A 7661-nucleotide genomic window follows, 5' to 3' on the forward strand; every position below is an offset into this window, starting at 1 on the left:
CGGGAGGGACCCCGTCGGGGAGGAGAGATCCTAGGTGGTGTCTAGGCTCGGGCCGGCCGACCTAGACTCCTCTAATCGACGTAGACCCGAAGAGAGACGAAGAATTTGGGGATTGGATAGCTAAACCTAAACTAGACTAGAACTACTCCTAGGATAAAATGCGAAATAGAAGTTGTATTGATTCGATTGTTTATTGTTAAATCGGCCGTATACCTCTCTATTTATAGAGGAGGGGGCTGGACCCTTTACAAACTAATTTCCGAGCTTATCCCATGATTTTAGCTAACAACCATAGCACAAAACTCGGAACCCTAATCTGTTCTGCGCACGCGCGGACCGTCCGGCCCACAGGCGCGGACCGTCCGGACCGCGGACCGTCCGGCCTCAGGGCCGGACAGTCCGCCGGCTCATTTTGGTGTCAAACATATGCCCCCCTGCCTTTTGGTGGAGCTGAGCGAACCAAAAGCAACTAACTCGATGTGATCATATCAGTTTTCTTAGGCATCTTGACACTTGCTAGGATGATACGTAGTGGCCTTAGTCCCGATGGTTGACTCAACGGACGTGACTCTTTTAGCTTTGATCGAACTGTTAGTCCCAACACCGTCGAGCATCATAGCGATCCTGACCAATCCGTCACCTTACTTTTTCTAATTTTCCAAGTGTTCTGGCGTAGCTTCGTAGTCGACCAGGTCTTCCCCTTGTAGGTCATCTTCCTCCATGGGTGTCGGTACATCGTTGGTGGTGTCTTGGTGTAGTGCGGATGGTTCGGCCTCAGGGGTCGGATGGTCCGCGTCCTGTATGGTTGGTCTGGTCTTTATAGCCGGACTGTCTGCTATACCTGCAAAGAGCTGCACAGTTGCTGTTTTATTTTCTGTCTTTATGGCCGTTTGATTTTCCTCAACGACCTTTGGTCTCCATCTCTTTTGTGGTGGCGGATACTGCGGATGTGTGTCATTGAATATTTTTTCCGCCTCCTTCTCCTGATTCTCCTTTGCTCTCAGGCGTTGTAATTTTCGCTTTTGCGATCGTGTCAATCCCGATGGGCACCATCGGGGCATGGAGTATTTTGGATCGGCTATTTTATTGGCAGTCGTACTTTCTTTTTTGTTTGTGTTGGCCGATTCACCAAAAATCATCGGCCCTTCGTTATTTTGTTGTACGACGACATCTGTCGTTCCTATTTTAATGACGTCTCCCTTTTTCGTACTGTTGGAGGTTGTAGTTGTATGCCCCCCTGCCGGATTAGTCAGCCTTTGGGGCCGAATTGTTCGGCAATCTTGCTGGGCCTGTGCTCGTGGACCAGATTGAGGGGCTCTCAATCGGTCTTGTACTGGAGGTGTCAACCTATTGAATACAGATGTTTGGGGTGCCCCCCAAGCGGGGTACTGTGGCATCCCAAATAGGTATGGTGGCATGCCCCACATTTGATTTGGGACGTATGGTGGAGGTATGTATGTGTATGAATATGGCATAGATGGATATGGTGGTGGAGGTGTCCATGCAGGTATGTTAGGTCTTAATTGAACATTATGACCTCTCGTCCTTTCCGATTGGTGTGGTGGTCCAATCGGCCTAACCTGCCGTCGCACCTGGGTGGGTAAGCGAGGTCCCTTTGGTGGCCGGTCGCTGGGGCCAGCCTTCTTTTTCACATATTTAGACAATAATTGATCAAAGGTCGGGCTAGATTTTACCAACCGACCAGTTGCCTTGAACGTGTTAGTTTTCCACGTACCTATTTTTGGTCGTCGTGGTTTGAAGGTACGTGGTCGCCGCGGCTCTTCAGCGTTGCCGGACCGTCCGCTGGAACGCTCCGGACCGTCCGGTGATGTTACGGACCGTCCGCGCCTGGACACCGGACCGTCCGCGATGCGTAGTATGGGTTCTCGCGCATATCTCCTTGTCTGTGCTTGCCCCCCAGCGCTGGAGTTTGTGATGGTTACCTTCAGTGTCTCCCCTCCATCAGGAGTCTTCTCGGCCATCACTTTCCTGCAAGAAATTTTGTTGTTTCCATCGGCCTCCCGTGCGTTGCCGATGATGACTTCTTTGTCTTTGCCCTTATCGGCTGTGTTGGGCCGAATTAGGACCTTTTTGCCATTAAAGTCGATCACATTCATTGGGAAGGGCTCCGTGTCCTCCTGAAATTTCAATCGTCCCTCATTAATGGCCGATTGAATTTGTCGTCGGAACACATTACAATCATTAGTGGCATGGGAAAATGAGTTGTGCCACTTGCAGTATGCGCGACGCTTTAGTTCGTCGGCAGGTGGAACGATATAATCAATTTTAATGTTACCATTTTTTAGTAATTCATCGAATATCTTATCACATTTGCCGACATTAAATGTAAACTTAACCTCCTCCTGTCGTTCCTTTTGAACTGACTGCAAGGAGTAGCAAGCCGAAGATTTGGCCTGCTCGGGCCAAACTATTTCGGCAGTGTAAACTTTCTTTGGTTCATCGTCCGAACTACTTTGATTGTGTGCTACTATAGGGACATTATGATGAACCGTTCTGATTAGTTCTTTGCTTCGGCTTTCACAAGCCGAAACTCTCTGATGTAATTGTGCTAGAGTAAAGAACTCGATGCCTTCTAATCTCTCTTTTAAATAATAACGCAATCCATCAAAGGCTATTCCCGCCAGTTGTTTATCTGTTAAATGAATTTGAAAGCATCGGTTTCTCGTATCCTGGAATCTCCGGATATAATCACTAACCGATTCATCCTTTTCTTGTCGTAGGGTCACTAAGTCTACTAAATCTAGCTCATAATCACCAGAGAAGAAATGTTCATGAAATTTTTGCTCTAAGTCTCCCCATGACAAAATGGAATTAGGAGGGAGCGTGGCATACCATGTGAATGCAGTCTCTGTTAAGGATAATGAAAATAAACGCACACGGAATGCTTCGGTGTCGGCCAATTCTCCTAATTGTGCTAGGAACTGGCCTATGTGCTCACGCGTGCTCTTTCCTTGGTCACCCGAAAACTTTGCAAACTCGGGTATCCTGGTTCCCTGTGGGTATGGGTGGTGATCAAATCGGCTGTCATAAGGCTTCCGATATGATTGCCCCCCAGGGATCATGCTTACTCCGAGCTTATCTCGGAACGCCCCGGCTATTTCTTCCCTCACTATACCAATGGCAGCCGGTGCAAGACCACCGGCTCTCTGGTCAAACATAGGTGGGGTTGGTTGCATGTTAGTATGTTGTCGTTCCCCCCATTGGTTTGAGCTACGTGGTGCATTTCCATTTGCCCTATATGGCTCATATGTTTGATCGTTTCTTTCCGGCCTTCTAGGTGGGGCCGGAAAGCTTTCCTGGGCTCTGGATCCTGAATTAATGGGCTGGTGCATTGCATAATGTGATGGGAAGTGTTGCTGGGACGGGCGAGGATTCAGGTAATAATCCCCCTCAAAAGACTCATGCGCGGACTGTCCGAATACGTACCCGGACCGTCCGTGATTATATGCGGACCGTCCGTCGTTGTATGCGGACCGTCCGACTGGATAGTTTAAATTCGGTGCCCTATGTGGTGGCTCGGGTGCGTGTCTAGGTAACTCATTAAAAATGGGCCCGGCTGTGGCTGACTCGGACGGTCCGGACATGTGTAGATCGGCTGGTTTACTACCGATTTGCGTTTGCTCAGGGTACGTGTCCATCGGCATCCCATAAGGGGGTTGTGACTGGTCGTGACAACCTTTAACCGATGTATTACATGTATTATCTCCTAATTCAACCTCGTGTGAAGGAAAATTTGCTATACTAGATTTATCAAATGCACGTACTAGTCTCCTACAATCGTTTTGCATAACCCCTATGATATTTTGCATCTGTTCTCGCTGTTCGTCTATGTAAGCTTTAAGAGATTGGAGTTCGTTGGTGCTACTTACATTTGGGGTAATCGTAGTAGGTCGGAGCGAAGCCAGATCTGTCGCCCGTTGCCGAACGACTTTGTTGTTCCTGTCCACTTTGAAGTCAGCCAGGAACTTCGCCTTTGCTTCTTGGATCAGCTGCTCCTGGCGCTCCTCGAACAGGAGCTGTTCTTCAGCCGGCAAGGCTTCCCATGTCGGTGTGATGATATTGCTGGTGGAAACCTCAGAGCTATCTTTTGAACCGGCCATTGAGGGCCGATTTGATAGGTCTATATGTGGTCCCCAGCGGAGTCGCCAAAAAGTATGTTGACACCTTTTCGGAGGCGCCAATTACTCAAGAGAACCAGCGGCGGTGCTCTCTGCACAGGGGCGGACGGTCCGCGCGCTGGGGTCGGACGGTCCGCGGCCTGGTGCGAGGCGGCGGTGCTTTCTGGTCAGGCGCGGACGGTCCGCAGCACAGGGCCGGACGGTCCGCGACCTGGTGCAGGAGCCCGAGTTCCCTGCCTGACGGCCGGACGGTCCGCGCCCTAGGGCCGGACGGTCCGCGCGTGCGCAGGGGCGGCGGAAGACCGCCGACGGCGCCTGGATCTCGCTCCCGGGAGGGACCCCGTAGGGGAGGAGAGATCCTAGGTGGTGTCTAGGCTCGGGCCGGCCGACCTAGACTCCTCTAATCGACGTAGAGCCGAAGAGAGACGAAGAATTTGGGGATTGGATAGCTAAACCTAAACTAGACTAGAACTACTCCTAGGATAAAATGCGAAATAGAAGTTGTATTGATTCGATTGTTTATTGTTAAATCGGCCGTATACCTCTCTATTTATAGAGAAGGGGGGCTGGACCCTTTACAAACTAATTTCCGAGCTTATCCCATGATTTTAGCTAACAACCATAGCACAAAACTCGGAACCCTAATCTGTTCTGCGCACGCGCGGACCGTCCGGCCCACAGACGCGGACCGTCCGGCCCACAGACGCGGACCGTCCGGACCGCGGACCGTCCGCCGGCTCATTTTGGTGTCAAACAAGGCCAAAAGGAAAGGACGACCGACCCGTTGACGAGCATACCGAACCAAAAACAGCTGGATAGGAAGTAGGAACCGAAGGAGGATGTGCCTTGTTTGAATCGCCAGCTTTCAAACCAGGCTTCTTCCTGCTGTGTGCTGCTGTCATGTCTTACGCACAACTTGATGCTGGTGGCCGTATCTTTTCTCCCTTCCAGATTCTAAACTACTAGTACGTACGTACTATAATAGTTGAGTGTCAGCAAGTGTTCAGACCATGAGAAACCGAGCTGCAGAGCCAACGTCGACAGTACTCCCACCTGATATATATTATAGATATAGCCTTGGAGGCCAAGTGAACACCCATAGAGGGGACAAAGGAATTACATGCAAGAGAGAGCGTGAGAAAGACAACATCCACACCAAGCGATTGCTTGGCCAGTGTCATTGTTCTTAAGGCGGTATGGCCACAGGCAAACATCCGCCAGGCAAGCGTGGAGGGTAGATCCGACCTAGGGTGGGCATTTTAAAATCGAAACCCGAACTCAAACTCGAACCGAACCCGAATAGACCGAATTATCTGTCTATTCGGGTTTTGGGGTTCGATTCGGTTCGGTTCCTATAAGTGCTATATTTTGGGGTATGGGTTCGGGTTCGATTCCTAACCTTTAAAACCCGAATAGACCTAATAACCTGGAATATAAAAAAGCTCTTAATATATAATGGTATTGTTATATGATTTATGAACTTATTAGGTAAAAATTATGATATCATCTTAACGATAGTATATATATATATCCCAATATGCTATTTTTTATAGTCACTTGTTGTAATAATAGTACTTCCAATTAATTATTAATTGTATATATTTTAACAAAAGATAATAGTCTCTCTAGTATTCGACCGAACCGAAATTGTGGGTCTATTCGGGTTCGGTTCCTAAAATTATTTTGAAAATTTCGGTTCTCATTTTTTATAACCCGAAATTTCAAAAACCCGAATAGACCGAACCAAATTACCCTAATAGATCGAATGCCTAGCCCTAGATCCGACCGAAGACAATTCATCTCGGAAGACAAGGTTGTTAGTTGCGACGTTTCCAGATGTGCCAGCAACATAGGTTGGCGAAGGTGGGGAACGCGTCCTGGCGGGAGGGTAGCAGGGCGCGGGAGCCGATGAAGGTCGGTGCAGCAGGTGCCAGTGTTGACGCTGACACCGACTGTTGCCTAGAAGTCCCGGGCGAAGCCACAGAACAAGAGGATGTGTGACGTTGTCTCAGTGTCGGCCGAGCACACTTCGCAGGTGTCATCGGGGACGATCATTTTCTTCTGCGGGTTGACGCGGCTTCGGATTCTGTCAAGAGATGCCACCCCTATGTAAAGAACTTCACTCGGGGGGGGGGGGGGGGGTAGATGCTCCGGACAAAGCTTGATATTGTTTCGAGGAATTGCTTCACGTACGACCCACTCATATGACTTGGAGTACGAGCAACGTTAATCTACAGTTGTCGTTACACTACAGCAATCCAAAGCATCCCCGTCGGCTAAATTAATTCCCGTCGGCCAGTCAACGTAGCCGACGGGGATTAATTAACTCCCATCGGCCCAAACCCTAGCCGGCGGCGATTAAGTAACTCCTGTCGGCCGCGCCGCCTGGCCGATGGGAGTTATTCGAAATAACTGACGTCGGGGAGCCCCTTTCTTCTATCTTCCTCTTTCTTCTACCTTTCTCTACCGAAGCCGCGCCGCCGTGCCGCCCGCGCCTCGCGCCCACCCCACGCCGCCGGTAGCCGCCGCCCACGCCGCCCCACGCCCGACCCACGCCCGCCCCACACACCGCGTGCCCGCGCCGCGCGCACAGCCGCCGCCCCGCGCACGCCCCGCGCCCCCGCCCGCGCGCCCGCCGAGGCCCGCCGCCGACCAACCCGACCACGACCGCCGCCGTCTACTCACGGCCGCGCGCCCGCCCACCGCCGTCGCCCGCCGCCGTCCACGGTAGCCGCGGCCTCCCCACATCGACGTCGTCCATCACTGTCATCCACCGTCGTCGTCCACCACCGCCGTCCGCGCAAAGCGAGGTATATTTTTTATATTGTAATGTTTTATTTTCGTCGGTTTTTTGTGGCCGACGGGAGTTAACTGTTATGTGATTATAGTTTGTTTAAATTTGTTAATTAACAGTGTTAGTAGTCTTCATATGACTTTATACATTGTAGTTGCTATTTTTAATTTTATGTTGCAAATATAAAATGTGTTGTTTAATGTTATTAGTTAATGAATTGGATGGTGAATGTGATGTGATATACAAATAGTAGTTATTTCAAATATTATTATTTAATGAATTTGATGTTATGCAAGTATTAATCATGTTAATGTGACGAAGTTATGTTATGTATATATATAGTTTAACTACTTATCTATAGATGTATGTGTGATGTTTAGAAACATGAATGTCTCACACACGCACTTCTTACTCGTACACACAGCCGCAATAATGGGTGATAGACGTGATTGTATGTATGAAGGTTTCAAGAAGGGTGGGTGTCACACAAGTGAATGGTTTGCCAAGACGCAGATGTTTCTGGACCATGCAGCTGCTTTGTCACAAATAGATAATATTAGGTGTCCATGCAATAAATGTAGAAATATGACGAGCCACATCAAGACGCAGGTCACACTACACCTGTGCTCGCATGGTTTTGTGCTAGGCTATAAGGTCTGGTATCTCCATGGGGAGTCACGCTTTGAACGAGCAGCAAAAGTAGAAGTTGATGACGGTGAAGATGATGT

Source organism: Zea mays, chromosome 2 (assembly GCF_902167145.1).
Source record: "Zea mays cultivar B73 chromosome 2, Zm-B73-REFERENCE-NAM-5.0, whole genome shotgun sequence".
Lineage (NCBI taxonomy): Eukaryota > Viridiplantae > Streptophyta > Magnoliopsida > Poales > Poaceae > Zea > Zea mays.